This window comes from Carassius carassius, chromosome 15, assembly GCF_963082965.1.
Source record: "Carassius carassius chromosome 15, fCarCar2.1, whole genome shotgun sequence".
In the NCBI taxonomy this organism is placed as follows: Eukaryota; Metazoa; Chordata; class Actinopteri; order Cypriniformes; family Cyprinidae; genus Carassius; species Carassius carassius.
The window spans coordinates 6009885-6033993 of record NC_081769.1 but is presented as its reverse complement, the minus strand read 5'-3'; the positions used below and the strand labels follow the sequence as shown (position 1 = coordinate 6033993).

Below are 24109 nucleotides of genomic sequence, written 5' to 3'. Positions count from 1 at the left end.
ATGATGTAAAAAAAAAAAAATAAGTTTATGCTCTAATGCTCATTATTAACTAGTTTCATTCATTCATCCAGTAACATGCATATGGCACAGTTTTATAATCATTGAGGTACCAAATGTAAGGTATTTATGGGGGTTCGGGGTCATGCTCCCCCGAGAAATTTTTGATTTCTCTGATCTACATATGTGCATTTTAAGGTGTTTTGAAGGCCAAAAAATTGGATGACAATAGCTTTAAAACCATGTGCAGGCAGCTGTTTTTTTTCTCACCTCATCAGCATCACACTCTTTTTCTCTTGGTTTTTATCTTGCTCTGTCTTTTCCCTCGTAAAGCTGAGCTTTGACTGATATAGGCTTTTTATTTTTGTCTGTCAGTGAAGAAGGTAAACATAGGGTCAACTGATAGGTTGATTTATGAATCATTTTCTCAGACAAAGCTACCAGGAAAGCTAGGTAACTAAGTCCATTAACAATGAAATATAAATTATTAATTTTTTTAAGCTTTTTAGCCTTTGTAATCAACAATACGGTTGGTTATTCACCAAGTCACCCCGTGAAAATCTATTTAATTTCAAATCATTTAAGCTAAACGTGTATTAATGTAACTGTCTATTGGCAATATGATTAATCTGTTCTATATTTATTTCTATTTATTAAAAATAACAACATGAATTATCAATTTGCCACTTCTATAAATCAAGTACTTAAAAGAAAATCACGAATCCCTTTTATTCTTACTCTAATATATGTATGTACACTCCTCCTGATTCATTATTACTTAATACAAAACTATATTTATTAATACAAAACAAAAAAACTCCAAAATAATAATGATGTTCTCTCTCTGGGCCATCTAGTGCTTTCAGATAATGATGTGTGTCTTTAATCATTTCTGTGCATGGCAGCATAATGTAATGCCAAAATACAAAATAATATGTTTTAAAGTTTAAAAAGTAAATAAATAAAATAAATCATGATTTTTTTTCTAAAGTATGTTTTCATGGGTGTTAACCGCTTCATTTTTGTAGGAATAAAAAACAACTATCACACAAGGGCTGAAGGTGAACGCAGCGTTCAAACGTATTGGCATTGGATGAGAAACCGAACCGTCCCGTGTTGCTCCCAATGCTCCAGTAACATTACATTATGTAAACTACAATGCATTTATGACAAAGAACTGCACCGATGCAGATGTAATATCATAGCAATCTATCAATAAATGCACTCACGACACACACCTTGTGCTCTCTGATGTTCGCTCTGCTCGGCGCCACTAAAGATTGAAAAATGCGCTAACTCCAAGCAGACTCAGATAAGGGGAGGAGCCGAAACTTGACGCACCTTGCCGCCGTTTCAAATGAGTTTTTTAAAGGGGACTGAAGCGATCAAAAATGTATTGATCAAATATTTTTTTAGGGGGGCTGGGCAGAAGTGACGCCTAGTGACCTAGGGCCTAGTGACGCCACACAATTATTGTTTTTAGAAATAAGGATTTGAAAACGTAAATTAAATTGAAAATCAAATCAGAATCATTTCCAAAAGTTTTGGAATTGAACAGCACTGATAAGCAATGTGCAATTTTGTAAATTGTTTATTTGCATATATATTTACATATAAATTTTGTTTTTACAAATGTACAGATTGCACATTGCTTATTAGTGCTGTTCTCTGCTGTGCACAAGAACCAACAAACACTAGATTCAATGAACTGATTCACTGTTTCGTAAGATGATTCACAAGGAAATACATTGTGAAATGCACCTTTTCAGATTTCTCTGTAGGGAAAACACAAAAACGGCTATATTTATATTTATGATATTATGCACATTTTGCAGTCCGAATGGAACCAATCTCCTGAACTGTGGTTCACTAATTGGTGACTTGTGCACTTCAACATTAAAAGGCAGTTTGTTGACATGAATGTGTGTATTAATAATGTATTTCCGCTCTCTGTACAGTTTGAATGCGTATCATGCATAAACTATTAAAGAAATTATCACCTCCATAAGGCTGCAATCTTTATGTGATTACTTTGTGATTGGGATGAGAAAACCATTCCTCTTTTTCTGACTGGCTCTCTAATCGAGAGCTTTGAAAATATTAGCACACATCTGTGATGGCAAGCAGAAAAAAGCTGTTTGTTCACATCTTGAAATGATCTGAAGGCATGCAGTGGAACGGAAAGAGGAATTTAATGAGAGATGACACAGGCTTTTGCACCAGAATCTGCGCTGAGCCGTACTGTATTCACAGATGAAGAGATACTCAGCTTCTTCAGAATGGGGAATTGAGGAAAAGGGAATATAAGACAGAAGAGAGTGGAAGTAACAACAGTACATGGTTACATTGATTACATATCAGCACTGTTGAGGATGACTTCTGACCTCTCTCTCATCCTGGTGAAGCCACTGTTTGGGGTCGTCTTCTGTAGCAAGAAACGCAATGAGGTCCAGAGCCGTGAGTCGTGGCTGCCGGCACGATGACACAAATATGAGGAGCGGTTTGGCAGGAGAATGTGTGCGGATGGATGCAGGACAGTGGAAAAACACAGTGTAAGGTTGAGATCTAAATCCAAATATGAATTAAGCAGATCAAAATGAATGGAAGATCTGAATAAAACAACAATGTTAACAAAGTCAATACAGTAGGATAAAACAAAGTAACATTTTTACTTAGAATAATTTTTAATTTATCTGGAGTTGCTTTAAGGCAAGTCAGTTCACTTGGAGGCCATATCACTGTTACATGCCTGGGGCTCCCATCTACTGTACTCCAATGGGAAGGACCAAAATCTCCAAAACTGTTGTCCAATAGCATATTTCAAATCAGCAATAAAACTGGACAATGATGGAAAATGGACAGTAATCAAATTCAGAACTTAAGTGTATGAGTATGGATCCTTTTAACATTTAGGAGGTTTTTAGAAATGGAAACCATCATAGTTGGGTAAACTTTTCAAGTGATTAATGGAAACTAGAACAAACACGTTTTCATTTGATCCAACAGCAAAAGTTAAAATGCATTATAATGACTTTCAAAAAGAAGAAAACAATATCAAGAGCTGGATTATATTAAATTTGATGTCACTCCCTCAGCCATTGTAATTACTGTATTATAAAAACTCACACATCAGCTTTAAATAGTTTTCTGGAATTTAATGGCATGGCAAGGCCTTAAATGTGTAAATAAAAAAATTCTAAATTCTAAATATAAAGGACTGTTACAATGTTTTATGCTATTTTTTGATGTTAATACTATGGTGGAAATGCGACATCATAAATCATTTGATAATGATTCATCATCTCAAATCATTCATACTCAACCTCTATGAATTTATTTCTTCTGTTGAACACACACACACAAAATATATTTTGAAGAATGTGTAACTCCACTGACTTCTATAGCATTTATTTTCCATACGATGGAAGTCAATGGTGTCCAAAAACTGTTACACACATTCTTCAACATCGTCTTCTTTCCCTTTAAGGCGGGACTTCCATCAATATCCGCCATACTGAGCGTCACAATTTCTTCCATTCTTGTTCAAGCTTGTGAATGTTCAAATATACTGTAGCACAAATGATCAAATTTAGGTCACACAAATGTATCATTTAGAACACTTGAAATGAAGAGTACATGATTACAGAATTCGCATTTCCGCATGATAATTTCCTTACTACTTGTTACTATGTTACTACTTCTTGTGGCCTACCTTGGAAGACCGATTTGTTCATGCTCTCCATACGAGGGCAATTATGCTGCCCCGGAAAGCCCTGGATGTGAACCTCCAATGGCACTGGGCGAACAGAGGGACGGAAATTAAACAGTCCCACCTGAAAGAGACGCAGAAAGAGATGAATAAGGACAGGGCCACAAAACAAAGCAAGAAAAACAGTTCCAGAAAGTGAGAAGATGCAGAGAAAGACGGGAGATGGAGTGCCCAGCTGGCTGTGTGCCTGACAGAGTGGCCCATCTGGGGGTAATTACAGCCTGTCATTGTCCCCTGTCCCACAACTGCGCTCTCACACAAGTGGCCCGGGCCTGGGTGCGTGTGTGCACATATTTAAAAGGCTGGATAATGGATTGGGCAGCTAGAGACGCGCCTCAGTCCAAACAGCACACGTCAGATTTATGGAGACCCCCAGCCCTTCCTTCCCCGTCTGTCTAGCAGGGTGACATTTCAGCAATAGTAAAACAACGTTTACATAACCACTGCAGTCTGTCCTGATGCGGCCACAGTACCAACATGCTGCTACACGCTGGGAGAGGGGTGCTGCTTATTTATAGACCCTTGCACGCATTTACACGCAGAATGACCGACAGAACGTTCAATCGGCTACCTGTAATGGAAACAGGATGAAAATGATAGCACCGTTAGTACAGTGTTACAGATAATATCGTTATTTGACTTCATTCCTAATCATTATGGGTGCAAGTCGAGCATGATTCCACCGAAACAAGACCCATCAATTACATTCAACATTAAATATACCATTTGAGGGCCAAGATATTTCCTTCGGCTTGATTTAAACTGCCGTGAATCATATGTAAATCACATCAAACCTGAGAAGAGGAAGGAGCACTGATCCTGAAAATATTCATTTGCCTATATATATATATCAGTCTATGGACGGATTCCAAAAGCGATTTGAATATCAAGTCTTTCGTCAAATGTAATAGATAGGGATGTGATGTTAAAAGGTTATGTGCGTGGAATCTGAGATGAGCTAATAGATGCAGGTTGCGTATTGTGGTGGGTTTCTATCCTGTCCGATGCCCAGCCAGTCGGCTAGATCCCGTGCATTAGCCAGCATGGTGGACAGTCCCACTATTCACACTTGTTTTGAGGTGTGAGATGAGATAAAGTTGGTTCTGGACACAATGACCTCTAGAACCGGCCCTCTGTCCTCACCTGTGAAGTCAGAGAAAAAGTACATATTTTCAAATAAAGTCAAGTCACCTTTATTTATATAGTGTTATGTACAATAGAGATTGTTTTGAAGACTCTTATAATAAAACCGAATAAGGAAGAAGTAATAGAATAAGGAGGGCTGTGCGCTAAAACATTTTTTTTTATTTTTTTCGTAAACGGCACCACATGGACCAATTATCAGCTCGGCGCAAGCAGATGCTTTTACACTCTGATCGGTCTCGATCACATGACCAGCATTGTGAGATCCGGCGAGAAGCGTCTGAATTCACTGGAGAACACAAATGTCTCAGTGATTTAGTTTAAAGCTAGATGAAACAGCGCCGATGATCTCAACAGCACTGACAAACACAATAAACAGGAGCCATGATCAATCCCGTTAGAAGGCTTTTACATGGATTTACTGTAGTAACACTAACTGTACCATGGGACTGTGGCAGAAATGTGGGATATACACATGGAAATTTATTATATTAGTAATTTTTACATGTATAACATTTGTATTTATACTAAATGTATTTAGGCTATTGTTTTTCATACAAATACCATTGTATATTCATACATTTTAGCATGGTAGTGAGTTGTTACAGTATGTATAGTTTTTCCTTTGCTTATCATGATCTAATTGTGTGATACTGCAGATGACCAATGGTTAATAAAAAAATAAATAAAAATAGAGTCAGAGTCAGATTATTTCAAATTGACCCTTTTAAAAGAGGTTGTTACCGTTTTTACGAATGTTACTGTTTTTCTTAATGAACATAAATGTACATTTGCAGTCTGACACAAACCTGAAACTAAGAAAATTAATCTATATTTAAGGAAAAAAAAGTCTGGAAATTTTTTTTTTCTTAAATATTCGTGCATATTTTGATGTAGAATTTTTTTTTTTTATTATTATAAAATGTTTTGTATATCGTAACTAAGATTTGTTAAATGATCACCAGTTTGGCAAATGTTTGTCATGTTATGACCAACAAAGAAAACGTAGATCACTGTATGCATTAACATTAAGCAACTGTGAGCCTAGTTTTATTTCATATGTTTATAAGAATTTATGTAGGTCTTGATAAAATAATCAAACAATGCAAGCCTGTGGAGAACAGTACTCCTTGCATGATGAACTTTATGTAAAAATATATATCATCCCTAAAGAAGAAGAGTCTTGAAGGAGGCTAAAGGATAAAGGGAGACCCTTAAATCAGTCTATTAAATCAAGAACGACCCATACATGTGTGCAAATGCATGCAGTTACTCGTGAGTAAAGGGGCATTATCACTGTTTTCCAACTACACATGGTTCAGGACTTGTGTTTTCAAGAAGGACTGAAGCTTTCAAATTCATTTATGTCAAGTCCTTGACATTAATACATGGCTAGCAGCTATACTACACAGGCAAACAAATGTGGACACCTGCACTCTAGACTCATGTGCTTGTTGAAGATTTAATTTCAGAATCGTGGGTTTGTTTGACCCTTTGATGCGGTATAATGGCTTCCACTCCTCTGGGAAAGTTTAGCATGTGATCTTGAAACATGGCTGCTGAAATCTGCTCCCATTCAGACAGAAGTGCATCAGTGATGTTATGCAATGGGACCTGGCATAAATAAAAGTGTTCAAAGGGATTTCAATTCTGGACCTTGTGAAGACCAATCAAGCTGTTACACCAGACATAGTACACCATTTCTATACCGACCTTGCTTTGTGCACAGTGGCACTGTCAAGCTTGAACAGAAAAGGTAATGTCCAATCTTCAAAAAAAAAAAAAAGTTTAAGGTTATTTCATGGGTGTTATTCCATCTATTGTGTTAGATACAAACGAATATCCACATAATTGAAATTAGTAGATGATATCTACATAAGGCCATATGTAGCGTGAACTATTTAAATGGATGAAAAATGAAAATTATGTCATTAATTACTCACCTTCATGTCTTTCCAAAGAAAGTAAGACCTTTGTTCATCTTCTGAATAAAAAGTAAGATATTTTTAATGAAATCCAGGAGCTTTCTGACCCTCCGTAGACTGCAAGGATCCTAACACGATCAAGGCTCAGAAACGTAGTAAGGACATTGTTAAAATAATCCATGTGACATCAGTGGTTCAACTGTTAATTTACAAAGCCACAAGAATACTTTTTGTGCAAAAAGAAAACAAAAATAATGACTTTATTCAACAATTAATCTCCTCTGTGTCATCCTATAGCACCATTTTGGAGAGTATCACGTACATAAACAATGTATGCAATGTATGTACGCGGATATGTTGTTTACGTTCAGATCAAAGCGCAAACAATGTAAACAACGTATCTGCGTACGGTACTGCTAACACAGAATAGCATACATTGTTCACGTATGTGATACTCTCCAAAATGGCACTATAGGGTGATGTGGAGGAGACAAATTGTTAAATAAAGTCGTTATTTTTGTTTTCTTTGCACACAAAAGTATTCTCATAGCTTTGTAAAATTATGGTTTAACCACTGATGGCACATGGTTTATTTTAACAATGTCCTTATGTTTCTCACCCTTGATCATGTTAGGATCCTTGGTGTCTATTGGAGGATCAGAAGGCTCTTGGATTTAATCAAAAGAATCTCAATTTGTGTTCCCAAGATGAACGAAGATCTTACAGGTTTGGAACAACATGAGGGTGAGTAATTAATGTCAGAAATTTCATTTTTGGGTAAACCATTCCTTTAAGGCCCTAATATATTCAAAATATATATATAAAAAAACTAACTGATGTATTGTCATTTTTAACTAAATCTAGCTTAAACTAGGTTTGCTTCTGGAGTTTAAAACAGCTTGCCAAAGTGGACTATCCAGAAAAGTTTGCTTTGGCTGGTAAACACCTACTATTGGTCTGTGATAATTACTTAACAGGTAATGTAGGTGTGCTCTAAGGCTCCGTCTTCCCTGATGTGGTAGTGTTCTTTGTTTGTTTTGTTCAGTCCGTCAAGGTCAAATGTGAATAAATAAGTACATCTTGGAAAGCTGCTTTATAGTAGAAATTTGAATTGTACTTCTAATTGAAGTGACACTTGATAGATTCTGCAGGAGAATTACATTCATTTTAATAGGAATCCGTGCAAATGGGAGTTTTGCATGAGGACGGAAAAGTTCCCCATTTATATTTCTTTGATGATCGAGTTGGCCACTTGAATTCCCAACGCTGAGCAACAAAAAGCTGCTTAGTTTTAAAGTGGCTTCTGTGTGAGCAAAGCTTCATTCATGGACTATTTTTGCCCACAAAATTTTGTCTACAAAGAGACCACACCTTAATACTTAACAAGATGCTTGCTTTAAAGAATCTATCGTATAAAGTGCTAAATAAATAAACGTGACGTGACTGGAGTGCTGAATTACAAGGCTGGTGCATCACTATGAATAAATGCTTTCTTAACTGCTGTTTTCTCACTGCTGTCATTCTATTGGTGTTTATTTTATTACTTAGTGGAAAACAGGCAGAACATATTTAATCTAAGCACCACTTAGATGTTCACTGACAGTATGCTGCTGCTCAGGTATTTTGAACTTCTTTTTAGTAAAGACAAAAAAAAGAGCCACTTTCTGCACATAGCTGCGGTTCTGCCAGCTGTGGCTGACTCTATCCCATTTCTCTGGAGTGGTGACGATCATGTCAGCCTGCGCGATGGCCCGCATGTCTGGAGTAACATCACCAGTTAACTCAACCACCCTAGAGAGAGAAAAGTATGATAATGAGCAAACAAAAGGTCATGGAATAATACCAGATACATATTTGCCAGAAGAATCTATAAACACTCTCACTTCCTCCCAAGTTTCTCTTCTATTCTGATCTTCCAGTCCTCAATCCTCTCTCGGACCAGAGCTTTGAGAGGAGCAATGCAGACCACCTGCTGACAGAGATACATGCCAGTTAAACCATCTCATAAGAACTAAAACTAAACCCTAACAGATGGCAGAGGTTCAGACCTTGGAGGTGGGGTACTTGTTGAAGACCTTGAAGATGGCCATATCTGCAGCGATGGTTTTGCTGGAGCCGGTGGGGGCCCCCAGCAGGACGTTGGTTTCTGTATGGTAGAATGTATGGAAGATCTGTGTTTGAATGGGATTAAAGTGTGTGAACTTGTATAGACTCTCATACTCCCGGTTTCCCAATGCAGTCACAGGCAGCAGCTGAAGATCCAAGAGCTCTGGAAAGACGAAAATGAAAATAGTAATATATAAAAGAACATTCACATGGCTAATTCATTATAAAACACACATTTGAGTTGAGTCTGAAGCCTTAGGTTTATTTCAGATGTGATCACTTTGGGACCACTGTAGTTGCTTACACAAGGGAAAAAGGTGACAAGTATTACTTCCACCCATACTCGCTTAAAAAAAATAACAACGATGTTTTCACAGTAATGCCACAGAGGAACCATTTTTGTTTCCCCAAAATAAAGGTTCTTAAAGACGTTAAAGATTCTTCACAGAACCCATAGATGCCAATAAAGAAAAAAGCATTAACTTCTGCACATAACTTTGTCCTGCATCACTCGTGCTACAGACATAACTGCATCTTACTGAGGAGCATTATTAGATGTAAAACGTTCTTGTGACGCTGTGAAAAAATCTCATAGACTAAAGTCTGGAGCACACTGCACGATTTTGCCATCTAAGAAAAACAATTCTGGGCAAAATTGTGAGTCTCTGGTAGTTCACCTTCTGTGAATGAATGGTTTTTACGGTGAATCTTAGACTGTGGCATTTTTGTTACTTGAAATAAAATAACTGTTAACCGAAAAAAAAAAAAGAGAAAAAAAAAGCTATTTGCCAAGACATTTCTTATTTTCGTTCGACTTAATGTACTATAAAAATATTTAAATTAATCCAAGAAAAACCTAATAAAAATAACAATCACACAACAAACTACTAACATTTTAACTAAACTGACTATTTTACAACACTAAAATTAACTATTTTACAACATTAATACAAATTATAATAGTATATCTACTAAAATAACACTGGTTCCTTTATAAGAATGTTAAGAAATGTATCGTAAAAATAACAAATAAAATAATTAAAGGATGAAGTTGTTGACAGCTTGAAATTTGACTGTGTATATTTGGGAGGCACCTGTGTGTGGCGGGTGTCTTTCAGGCAGGATGAGATGCTGGAAGCTGATCATACACACCGCTTCAGAGCCCAGACAGCGGTCAGACACGGCTCGGATGTAATTCTGAGAAAGCATGGGCTCAAAGATGGGTATAGTGAAGACCACCTGCTGGGGCTCTCCACTCACAACCTGACAGTGCCAGAGGGAATATATGATTAGAAACGCACACCACAATGCATTTCACATTTCTGCCTCACTGAATGACATTGTGCGATGTGCCATCTTCATTAAAGAACCACATGTATTGTCATTAATCTAATCTCCTACAAAAAAAAAAAAAAAAAGATTTTACCTAAATGCCTATTTTGTTATTTTAACATTATTTATATACGTATTATAGCATTTATTAATGTATTGATAAGCTTTATATTTTCAGTTTTCATTAAAAAAAAGCACAACATATTTCTTCATTTTAATTTTTAAACTTTAGTCAGTTGCCAAAGCAAAACATTTAGTTTGTGTTGAAGTTTGAGTTTTATGTATTATTTGTAATTTATTTGCTTAATTTCAATTAGCAAAAAAAAAATATTTTTAATAGTTTTAGTTTCAACATTTTAGTTGTGCTGAATATATACCAAAACTTGTTCTATACATAATAGCAAAACTGTAGATATTACATTTAAAGGCAAAGTGTGTAATTTAATGCTACTTTCCCAGGATCTTGATGTTGTGACCTGGTATTAGGGTTTCTAAATGTGGATTTTTTCATGTCAGGAGATGTATATGTATCTTTACCTGTTTCTTATGCAGAAGGAAGTTCTCAGAGAGGTAGATGTGGTCGTTGATCGGATCCTGCACCCATAACCACCAGGGCTCTCACACGACCAGATGTGAGGTGTCGTAAAAGTCATACAATGAAAAAAAATTTATAAAATAAAATAAAATAAAAACTTGCATTTTTTTTTCAAAGTTCACAGTAACAAACAAACAAACCTTCATGAAAGTGGAAACTACTGTTTCCATGGAAACCACATGACCAACCTTACATCACGGACACCAAACCACATGAGAATGATAAATATATAGTTCCCATTACACGAGAAACAGAAAGACTTTACAAAAGACTTTTTGTACTTCTAGTTTCAGTCGTCCGATAAAAGATAATAATAATAATACTAATAATGTCACAGGAACTTGACATTCAGATCTCTCAATGACAGCAGCACATGAACTCTTGCTAATCTTCATCACAGCCTTATAGAGTATAGAGCAATCTGTTGTATTCGATGGCTTGTATTTAGCACTAAAGTGAGTGAAATCTTTATAGTCTGCTGAGTTGTAGCCTGGTTTACATTTAAACGAGTGATATACGCATTGTCAGGCAGCTCGTATTTTGCATTAAAGCATCTGAATGACCGGAGAGCTTTTTCACTTTGCTCACAGAGTGAGTAAATCTTCCTTGAGCTGTTTGATCTGAATCTGAATCGAATCTGAATCACACAGCTTTATTCACATTAGAGATCTGAATTAAAGCCTGCTGGTGAACGGCATAAATAGCACAATTTTTCGCATGCACTGAAAACATGATTCCAAAAACATAAATCTAATGAAGATCCAAGGTAAAATTGCACAGCTTACTGAACTGAAATAAATGAATACAAAAATAAAAATAAATAAATTGAGATAATACATTTGTTTGTTTGTCATGAAGAGAAAGTGATGGAGCAAATGAACAGATGCTGCTTCAACAATGACAGTGAAAAACAAAAATTTTTTTTTTTTTTTTGATGAAATGACTACTGTAATATAAAGTATGAATTATTTTGTGTAGATATTAAATGTATCAAACAGGGATATATGAAGGTATATTAGCATGCCTATTATTAGCATATAGGCTGTTTATTAGTACTTATATGGCATTTATTCTACATGACTGTATCCCTAATCCTACCTAATGCCTAAACTTAACAACTACCTTAATTATTATTAATAAGCAGCTAATTAGGAGTTTATTGAGGCAAAAGTCGTAGTTAATGGTTGGTTAATAGCGAGAATTGGACCTTACAATAAAGTGTGACCAAATATTGTTACCAAATATAAATTATACCAGTGTTCAAATTTTTTGGATTGGCATAAATGATCTTATGCTGACCAAGGCTGCATCTATTTGAATAAAAAATACAGTGAAAACACTAATATTTTGAAATATTATTATAATTTAAAATAGCTGTTTTCTATTTGAAGATATTGTAAAACTGTCATTTATTACTGTGATAATAATACAATATACTTTTTGTGTTCAAATGAGGTGGGAAACGGGTAAGGTTATAGGAACAGGTTTTTGTTGTTATGGGTAGGTTTAAAAAGGTGGGTTAAAGTGTAAGGGCTGGGCAAACAGTATAATCATAAAGTAAATTACAGAAATGAATTACACATTTAATTATACACAGGTATTTTTTTTTATATAAGTACAATGTAAAAAATATGTATGTACTGTACACAATATGTGCATTGCACCAAATGATTAATATGCAAGTACAAGACCCACAAATTTTTTGGTTGCCAGTGTTCTGTATGTATTATGTATTATACTTATATACATGACCTACTGAGTGGATTAATGTAGCGTTAATGATGCATACATGTGGCAGAGGGCAGGTCATGCTCAGAGCATGTCGGCGGGTGATTAGTGTTGGCTGATGGTCATCCAGCTGTTGGGTGTCACGCTGGACGAGTTATGGTCACACAGGAACACCGGGCACAGAGCGGCCCATCTGTGGCCCATCACAGCACTGGCCCTCAAGAGAACAATAGCAACAGATCTGGGCCTATTCAAGCCTTTGTGCTCTTAAACACAGGGGAGGAGATGTCCAAATCAATGACTCCTTCAGCTCCTCCTGCCTAACCTACTGTGAATGTGTGTGTGTGTGTGACGGCGAAGATATGTGCAATTGTAGATAATGTGCTCAGTACAAATATATTGCATTACTATCTATTGACTCCCAAAGGCTTCATCATTCTATTTCACTAAAACATGCCATTAAAAGTTTTTTTAAATTAAAATGAGAAAATGCAGTTTATATATTTAGCCTGGCATATTACACAGCTTTATAACTTTAAAACTAACTGCAACCCAATTATATGATGGTTCAGGGTTATCTCACAATTTTAGAGAAGGTCTGAAAAAAAGAGAAATTCACAAAAGCAAATTTTTGACAAAATCAGGTTATTTATCATATATATATATATATATATACAGTACAGACCAAAAGTTTGGACACACCTTCTCATTGAAAGAGTTTTCTTTATTTTCATGACTATGAAAATTGTAGAGTCACACTGAGGCATCAAGGGCTATTTGACCAAGAAGGAGAGTGATGGGGTGCTGCGCCAGATGACCTGGCCTCCACAGTCACCAGACCTGAACCCAATCGAGATGGTTTAGGGGTGAGCTGGACCGCAGACAGAAGGCAAAAGGGCCAACAAGTGCTAAGCATCTCTCGGGGAACTCCTTCAAGACTGTTGGAAGACCATTTCAGGCGACTACCTCTTGAAGCTCATCAAGAGAATGCCAAGAGTGTGCAAAGCAGTAATCAAAGCAAAAGGTGGCTACTTTGAAGAACCTAGAATATGAAATATTTTCAGTTATTTCACACTTTTTTGTTATGCATATAATTCCATATATAATTCCACATGTGTTAATTCATAGTTTTGATGCCTTCAGTGTGAATCTACAATTTTCATAGTCATGAAAATAAAGAAAACTCTTTGAATGAGAAGGTGTGTCCAAACTTTTGGTCTGTATTGTATATATATATATATATATATATATATATATATATATATATATATATACATATACTGTATAATGACCTATTTTAATTCATGTTGGGTTTGTTCAGAAACTGCAAAATGAAATTCTAGGACTTTCAATGACTTCTCAAGCACTACTTTTTTTGTTTTCAAGGACGAAAATCAGAGATTACAATATCGTTATTATTTTTCAAATTCTAAGAAATAAACTAATAAAACAATATGGTATAAATAAAGTGCAGTACATGCAAAGCATGCAATGGCTGTGGTAACTTAAAAAGATAGTATGGCAAAGATATCGCTTTTTTTTTATTCAAAGTTTTTTTTTTTTTTCATTAATCTATGATTAACCTGAAGAGTAAAACCTTCATACACTTAGCTTACGAGATGAGACAAAATCCAAATACTTGGTTCACTAGAATGAGACAATATTTGGGTACACTTTATAATAAGGTTCCATTAGTTAATGTTGGTTAACTACTTCATTCAACATGAACTAGGCAAGAACAATTATTTTGCGTTTATTAATCTTAGTTAATGTTAATTTCAATTTACTAATGCAATATTCAAAAGTTGTGCTTGATAACATTAGTTAATGCACTGTGAATTAGCATGAACTAACAATAAATAACTGTATTTTCATTAACTAACATTAACAGAGATTAATAAATACAGTAATAAATGTATTGTTCATTGTTTGTTCATGTTAATTAATACATTAACTAACATTAACTAATGGAACCTTATTCTAAAGTGTTACCCAATATTTTAATACTGTTTTTAAGAAATTTTCAATGACAAAATATTTCTCTTTTATTCACAAAAAACAAAACAATGCACTTGTATTTTGAAACATTTAAATAATTTAGAGCCATAACTAATGATTATCTAGGTAATCTAAATCTACTGATTATTTTTGACAACTGAGTAATCAGATATTTTTTGGTAATAAAAATAGACCTAAGTGAAAAGCAGGCTTTATATTGACTTCATTTATATAAATATTAAACTAATGATGAGACAATAATAACTTGTTCAAATAAGGCATCAAAACCAAGTTATCAAATGGGTTTATTGAACATCACTGTTAAAATATGTAGTATGCCTATGAATAATATGAACATAACCTACTTAAAGGTGCTCTAAGTGATGTCACACATTTTTTAGGCCAAAACATTTTTCGTCACATCCAGCAAACATCTCCTCACTATCTGCTAGCTGCTTGTCCCCTGAACACACTGTAAAAAACGGGGTCTCTCTAGACACCACAGGCTCCACAAACAACAAGAAAAACAAACTGGGCTCACCCGCACCACAAAACATAACAAAACTGTTCCAGCCAATAACCGACAAGAAAGATTTGGGGGTGGGGTTTGGGGGGTTAGTGCACGGATGAGGAGGAGGGAGGGTCTAGCTAGCCTCCGTTTTGTTTGACAACAATTCTAACGTCAACAAGAAGTAACGACTCCCGGCATCGCTTAGAGCACCTTTAAGTTTATTATCTATTATAACAAATAACTGCAGAGGGTGCCAACGGCCTGGTATTGCTTCACTTTACAGTATTAATCAACGTTTAAATCCATGTAATTTTAATATTTGGCCACCTGCAAACTCAGAGCTAGGGTTTGAACTTTTATTTTGAAACCGCAATGTGTAACAAATCACATAGGCTTAACAGAAATATGCTGATGTACTCTGATGTGTTTTCATAGTTTTATAAATGATTTACGTTATAAATCTAGAGAGATAATACATACTGTTTTCCCAGATAAACGTTAAGCAAGCCGAACTCACAGCATGTGCAGAGGAAGAGTTTGTGGACTGAGCTGCTGAGATGGAGACGCGCTCCAAGCTTGTAAATGATAACAGTGCAACACAAAGCCCCTCAGACTTTATTTGTGTTCCCAACTGTAACCCAAATGAGCAGCACATGCAATAAAAGACCGAACAATATACTGCAAGCACTATCAAAGGTTTCACCACGAAATCAACTTTTTACTGATATCGTGAGACCGTTTTTCACCTCAAGGAGTAATATCGTGAGATCTCGTGCGCTGCTTAAAGCCAGGAGAAAAGGCTTTGTATTTATATCAGATGCGCTGCATCGTTAATTTTGCGACAAATTAAAAAAACGAAACAAAAAAAACAACAGTTTTTTATCTAAAAAAAAAAAAAATTACACATTTTTTAAATACTGCTTTTTAAACATTCAAGTACTTTTCAAGTACCTTTTCTTAAATATGGCTGTTTTCAAGGGTTGTCCAGGACTTACATTTCAAAAAGTCAAATACAAGTACTTCAAGCACTTTAAGCTCTTTGTATGAAACCTGTTTATGACTTATGTATTTACACTTGTTGTTTGAAATAATTTTGACTTTTTATCTAAAAAAAAGTCATAATTTCAACATTTAAATTTCATAAGTTTGATTAAGCATGTCATCATTTCTTACATCCTTTCTGCAATGCCTGTAATGTTATACCTTAAACAAGTTGCTGTTTGAATTAATTTTCTGCTATTAAATTATTATTATTATTTTTATTTGTAATTTTGTTTGGCTCATCTGCTGACAAGCGATCATTACAGTTTGGGATCTCCTGGTCTATGGAACTGAAAATCAAGATATTGTAGAGACTAACAGCAGCATAGAAAGCCCTGGGTGTGGTTGCCATGGTTACCTGGTCATTCCTCCTGAAGCCCGGGGTGATGCTGAGGCGTACACGCAGGACAGTGCATGTGATTGGCTGAATGCTGGACTCCATCAGGATGGCGGGTATCTGCTGAACACACTGCTTCACCTTCAGCCCGATGTTCATGTGATGTAGCATGTGACCTGTGCGCACACACACACAAAATGAAGGCAAAAATTGAATATTTGACCTTGAATGCCTACAGTAAATACTAAAACTGACAAATTCACAAAATGTCCTTGCGTCAGACCGACCGATCTCATCTTTGCCCGTGTCTCTGAGTTTGTCCAGCGTGAGGTTCCTCTCCTTCATTCTGGACAGCACTGAAGGGGGCAGTGCGCTGAACTGTCGCAGTGGGTGGGCCCAAGCCCCACAGACGCTTGTCAATCACTTAACACAGGTTCAGCAGGCAGTAGGTCATGGCCAGCCAGCGCTTCCTCAGAGTGATCTCAAACAGAGCAGCATTCTGCACCAAAAAGACAAAGAGACTCTCAATCACACAATCTAGTCACTTTATACACTGCAGATAAATATGACTGCCGCTTATCCTGTTCTGAGAGTGACATGCACTTTCTTGAACCAACTAGTTGTTACTATACTGTTATTAAACTTTTATAAACTGAACTTTTTTTTTTTTACTAAGTGGTTATAAATAGGTAATATTGTCATTATAAATACAGTTAGTATGTTACAATAAATACAACGATTGATATATTTATAGTGTGGGCATGTTTTTGTGACATATCAGGACACAACTCTGTATAATGACATGGGTATGACACAGGTATTACAAGGAGAGGGTGACTTATGAGGACATAACCCATGTCCCCGTTTTTCAAAACGCTTATAAATCATACAGAATGAGTTTTTTAGAGAAAGTAAAAATGCACAAGGTTTCCTGTGAGGGTTAGGGTTAGGTGTAGGGTTGGTGTAGGGCCATAGAATATACAGTTTGTACAGTATAAAAACCATTACGCCTATGGGATGTCCCCACTTTTCATAAAAACAAACATGTGTGTGTGTGTGTGTGTCACCCTTTCCCAGATGTGATGCTAACAAATCACAGGAAAAGAGGTACAGGTCTGTACTCATTTGCATATTATATATTTTTTCTTCACCAAAGTTGCCACCTATGGAAGAAAGAGGCAAATCTTCAAAACATAATAATGATATAAGAAGTCGAAATGATGACCTAATAATTATGAAATGAGTCAAAATCATGACATAAGTCAAAATTGTGAGATACAATTAATAAATTCAAGTGTTAATGTCATAGTTTTAAAATCATAATAATGACCTTGTATATTACTTATGTATGAAAACTTAAATTGTTTCTGTCAAGCTTTATTTTTTTCTCATTATTTTGATTTCGCAAAATTTTGGTTTATGCAATAAATGACTTATTATCTCATAATTTCGACTTAATAATGGCTTAGCATCTTAGTATAAGACTTTTGTGTCTTACATATCTATTTTGTCTCTTTTATATATCTCAACATAGGAATGATCATAATTTAAAGTTTTTGTTAGAATTTTATCTTAAAATATTTACTTAGTATTTCAATGTTTGTTTTAAAGCATATAATTTTGAATTTCAACTTTTTATGTCATAATTATATATATATTTTTATATCATTTGATATTTTCTGCCATAATGCCTTAGCATGTCATAATTTAGTTTATTGGTTTGCATGCAATCAAAACTGATTTCTATAATGAGATTATTTTAAGAGATTTTTTTTTTACTTGCATTTTAGAAATACCTTATTCACAGGCATATTAGTCACCCAATTATGATTATTTTACAGCACACCTAAACATCTCTGTTCATAAGATGCTACTTAAGATGCTCATTTATGAGCATTGAGAATAGCTGGATGGCTGAAACGTCTGCTCTTGCTCTAATAAAATGATTGATTCTTTTTGTTAAAGACTTTGTCTAGTTTTTCAGAGTGCGAACCATCAACAGTCTTTTCTATAAGATGCTACTGAAATAAAGTGAGCTGTATTTAGCTGGTTGTATAACTCAATAACAGCTAACCTTATGTAGTACAAAATAACTTCACTAATGCGGGAGCGTCATTTTAAACAGATTGATCAAGTATTCTATTTTTTGGGGGGTACAGCTTTTCTTTTTCTTTTTTTTACAGCTTTAAAAGGCACCTTTAAATTTTGCTCATTATCTAGAACACATTTTATGGAATGACTAATGCCCATTTGCTTTGACTGCTGTGGGTATAAATCAGAGCCGAGCGGCTGTGTGTTTGATGGTGGAGTGTGAGTTATGTTCAGATGGCTTTGAGAATCCAACATTACTTTGATCTATAAGGTGCAGGTTTACTTGTAGATCTGACTGCTATGATGGACTGATCTAGTCACTGATTGATTGAGCAGAAATGGACGACTGTTAGCGAAGCAGGAGGACAAACACCTTCTGACCCACATGCTGCTGTTTAACAGGCCTCAAGAGCAACCCAACTCTTTCATCCGACAATCGTCCGTATGGATGAGTACCAGCAGAACAATTCACAACACTTCAGTGAAAGCACAGCACGCTAAAGGCACAGCGCTGAACTTCAGATGAGCTTTGTGGACTGACCTTGTGCTAGGATGCATGCGAATCTTTACAGTTGTGTCATTTGTTCCAATGATTCGTTTAATGTATAGCAATTACCACTCTTTGAAACGCATTCCTAACTGTGTACATTTTTTTCTTAGGTGTGTTTAGTGTAAATGGATGTCGTTCTATGAATTCCAGTCATTTCAATAGCGATGCATGTGATCTGGAATTTTGCAATCTGCTTGATCTGAAAGTGACGTCTGTGATCTGTGCTTCATACATTGCTATACTATTGACAATGGACAATGAATCTTTTTTTTTTTTTTTGCCTGTGATATTTCGCGAATGTGACTATGTAAAATGTAATATATCTTAAAATCGTTGTTCCAGATGATGACAAGAAAATATTTCTTCAAATGTTGCATTACGGTTTCAAGTGACATTTCGAACAAATGCCTCTTGAATATCTCATGTGGCTTTTTTATTTCTCAATACTGTTTATATTAGTGACTGAAATGGTGGCTCCTTTGGAAATAAAAGAGCAAATCAATAAATAGTATTATTTTAAGTAGCATTGAAAACCTGAAATCTACACTAAAATCTATCTATCTATCTATCTATCTATCTATCTATCTATCTATCTATCTATCTATCTATCTATCTATCTATCTATCTATATCTATCTATCTATCTATCTATCTATCTATCTATCTATCTATCTATCTATTTCTACAGCTGAATGATGGGAAGAGTCTCCCTCTCTGAACAGATGCAAAAACCATTGCAAGAATCATCGTGTGTGTAAAGCTAAACATATACATCTAAACTCTCTGAAGGGTGACAGAGAGAGATGTCCAAACCTGAGCATCACAGAGGGTCTGGATTTAAAATCAACATATGTTGGACACGGAAATGACTCCCACTGCCGGATCCCAGCTGCACATCTGAAATCAGCCGAATTAGGAGAAAAGAGGGAATTTCTCGGAGCTATTTCAACTATCTGACCACATGGAAGCTGTTATAATGGAATTGCAGATATCAGAGATAGATGGCTTCCACAGAGAATCTGAAGAGATGGTGAGGAAGAGGATATCCCATCTTAACCTCCGAGTCAGATAAACAACATTCACTCAGAATTTGCTCCTCCTTACGTTGCATGGATCAAGTATGTTGTTCTTTCTGAGCATACAAAGATCTTAGTCAAAATGTCTAAGATGCTCTTTTCTATGCAACAAAAAGGCTTCTTTTTTTTTCTTTTTTTTTCATAGGAGAAAGTCGAATTTGGAATGACACTTGAGTATTTTTAAACAATATTTTAGAGAGTAGGGTGGCTTGATGGCTGATATAAATTATATCACACTATTGAATTTAAAAGATAGTAAAATCACATGCAAAAGAACTTCTGAAATTAACATTTATATTTATTTGATATAATACTAAATTATACAATTAAATTATACTTTCTATTTTACACATTAGCAAAAAACGAACTTAACAGAAATAAATCTGTAAAATAAAGCAATTTGTTTAGATAACAACTTCTAGATTCTGTCATCCTATTATAGTATTTTTCTCAAAGAAATTGTAAAAAAAAAAAAAAAAAAAACACACCAACAACAAAATTCAGTTATCTGATTTGCCACACTGGAAATCATATTTTTTTCAAATAAATATCCATACACAATGGATAAGACATAAAGTTCTGTATAATAATTTATTAGTCTGAACTTTTAAACACAGATGGTAAACTAATGAAGATGCTCAGGCGCTGACACTCTCACCGCTTTTCACGTATAAGAAGTCATTGTACTATAAAAACATCCAATCAAAACTTTCTTGTTAGTCTAAAAACAGTATATATTGAAAACAACAGCTTGTGGCTTGTTCTGCTCTATGATGTAAAAGTCTGGATAAACACTGCCTCTGCAGAGGAAGATCAACGCCTGCTTCTACATCGCTGCCTGTTTAGCCCCGCCCACAAGAGAGAAACCAAACAATAAAGATGCTCTGAAACCAAGATGCTGTGCCACGTCAAGTTGTGTAGAAAACAGTCTTTGCATTGCCTTCCTTCTGATCCCAACATTAGCAAGGAGAGGATGAACTTTATTTTTAATGACGTTCTAGACCACGTCAGTAAGAACTTGGTCCTTTGTTCACTTAATTTTATCGTGGATTTGTTTACTAACGTGGCACATGGCACAATCCAACGCAGGATTTTCAGAAATAGTGAAAGTAAAAGACGATGCTGTGCCGTCTATATTGGATTCAACAGTAAAGTGTGAGTAACTGTTAGCCAATCACAGCAGTGGGCGTTTCCTTCCCAGGCTTCAAATCATTTAGAAATGTGTACACCATTTTTGTGATGAATAAAATAACGACTACTTTCTATGTTTGTGTTTCACCTGTGCTACACAAGAGAGGTCAGATATCAGCTTACAGAAATGACACATCTTCTCCAGTTCCTCCAGCTCCTCGTCCCCAAACTGTGTGGGGAACACAGAACACATCAACACACTAGTGTTCATTTTATTCAAGAACAAGATGACAAAAAATATTCAACCTGTCTTTTCCGTGACTAAAAAGAAATGAGGATGAGACGACACCAACACCATTAAATAGCAAATTTCTCAACATGCAATATCGTTGAAGAAAACAATACTCTCGACACTTTCTCGATTTTTCAATACATTTATAAAAAAAATATAGAGCTTCACATTTGTTTTCATGCCTCGTGTTGCCAGATGTCAAGAGTTTAAGTCCCCTAAAAAAGCTTTTCTCTTAAAAGGACACATTTTCTGCCAAGCGTTTTATTTTTTCTTGCAACCAATGGCACATGTTCTTAAAAACAGAAAAAAGAGCCAGATGATCTGACAACTTCGACTACATTTTACAAGTGTACAAGATGGAATTTAACTAAAACTTGACTAAACAAAAACAGGACAGCTTGATTAAATAGACATTTGACACAAGACTGCATAATAATAATAATAATAATAATAGAAAAAAAAAAATACACACTTCATTTACCCCTCAGTAAAAATGAGCCTATGGTCATCTGTCAACTCACCTTGATCTGCTCAAATTCTCCAGCTTTAGAAACAATGTTCAGAATACCTGCTTCAGTCTACTGTGCATTGAAACGTTCACTGAATGTCTTCAGAATGTAAAAGAAACGTACATGTCAAATTTGTCACATATGCATGTAACGGCACTAAGAAATTCCTGTCTTATCTGTTTTATTCCTATTATATTACTGTCCGACTGTCAAAGCATCTAAATGCTGACAGTAGATCACTGATAATATTAACAACAGGTAATGAGAGCCATCTGCACAAAACAACCAAGAACAAAATCAGCAGGTCACGTATTTCACTTCAAATAATACTGTTTTCTGGAGGTGTGGTTATATGTCTGTATTGCTAACCTTGTACTTGGGATCTTGTGTACTACATGATAACTGATATGACACGCATAAAAACAGAACTAAAGGTTGAAAGGATTTTAAAGTAGCCTTCAGCAGATGTATGATGTCACTGCGCCATCTATTGGACAAAGCGATCACGAGATCTGTTGAAATGGTTTTGGAGATGCTGCCATCATGTGGCGGAGTGAAGAACAGCGCGTGCCATCTATCTCATTAATGAGTTCATTAAATCACTTCTTGATTAGTTTATTAAGCTCATTTGATTATTTTATAATAATAATAATAATGTTAATAAGCCATGATGTTTCTCTTTGTACTGAACATGTAGTTTTTGTTTGTATACACACACACATATATATATATATATAATTATTTTTTTTCGCTCTTTAGTTTGAATTTATTTTAATTTTGGTCAGTTTTATTTTTGCTTTATTACTTTCAAGTTATAGATTTAGTTAAAAATAATAAGCCTATTCTTTTTACATTTCTTATCAATTGTATTCTTATACTATTGTTATTTTGGTAACATTGATATATTATTTTAATTGTTAATATTTTGAACTAGATTTTATGTTTGTTTTTCTGTTAACTGTGTTAAGTTTTTGTTATTTCTGTTTGCTTTGACATGTTTAAATTCTGTGTGTGTGTGTGTGTGTGTGTGTGTGTATATATATATATATATATATATATATATATATATATATATATATAGTTATTGGTAATATTCTTGTTACTGTTCTCTAATAACTGTTTTCACATATACAGGCATAGACAAGTTGCATTGGGATTACATATAATATTTTAATTAAATGAGAATGAAAATTAAATTTAAGTTGGGATTAAAACTGCCAATTTAAGCCATAAGTCATCAGAGATTCATGTGTGGCACAATATGTCGAGTTGTGTGTGGGGTTGTACCTCAGCGTTGAGGTCGTTGGCGAGACTCTGTTGGAACTGGCTCTCGATGGGGTTCTGCTCAGCTGGTCATGGGCTCTGATGATGGTTCCTTCTGCGTTCTTATCAAACTGTGGCCGTCCAGCATGACCAAAGATCTGTATCAAGACCGGGATGCCCAGATCCACTAATGCACCACGCTTGGCATCATATAAATGAGTGCCCTGATATCAGAGACAGGAATCATTTAAAGCCCATCCTGAAGATTCCAGCATTACGTTTAATTAAGCAGAGTTTCACAAGTCTGCAGCGATGTGCTCTAACCCTGATGATGACCGCGTGAGTGGGTAAGTTAACACTGCAGGTGCACACCATGTATCCTCTGGACAGCACAAAAACTCACTGCAGCTCTTTTCTAGGAATGTGGCAGAACCGCAGGTAAGCAACGCAATGATGATTCTACTAATAATTCATGATTTTAAAGATGTTGAGGGTTTATATAGGAAATAGGAATTGATAAAACTAGCAAATACATTTTAAGACAAAGTTTTGTTCAATGCAATTTCATTAATAGTTTCCAAAAAATATAAAGCACTCTTACCACTGTGGCTAAAAGCACAATAATTAGCTAACCTTATAATAAATAGCTGGCTGACTTTTACATTTGCTGAATTCAGATGGTTTATATCATTTAAGTTTGGTGTCCACATAAGAGA

General features: G+C 35.3%; 1 pseudogene; it reads right to left on the bottom strand.

Moving 5' to 3' along the window:
- Positions 1 to 23768, bottom strand: part of LOC132159006 (activating signal cointegrator 1 complex subunit 3-like) — a 47169-nt pseudogene extending 23401 nt beyond the window's left edge.
- Between the last annotated feature and the right edge of the window lie 341 nt (positions 23769 to 24109).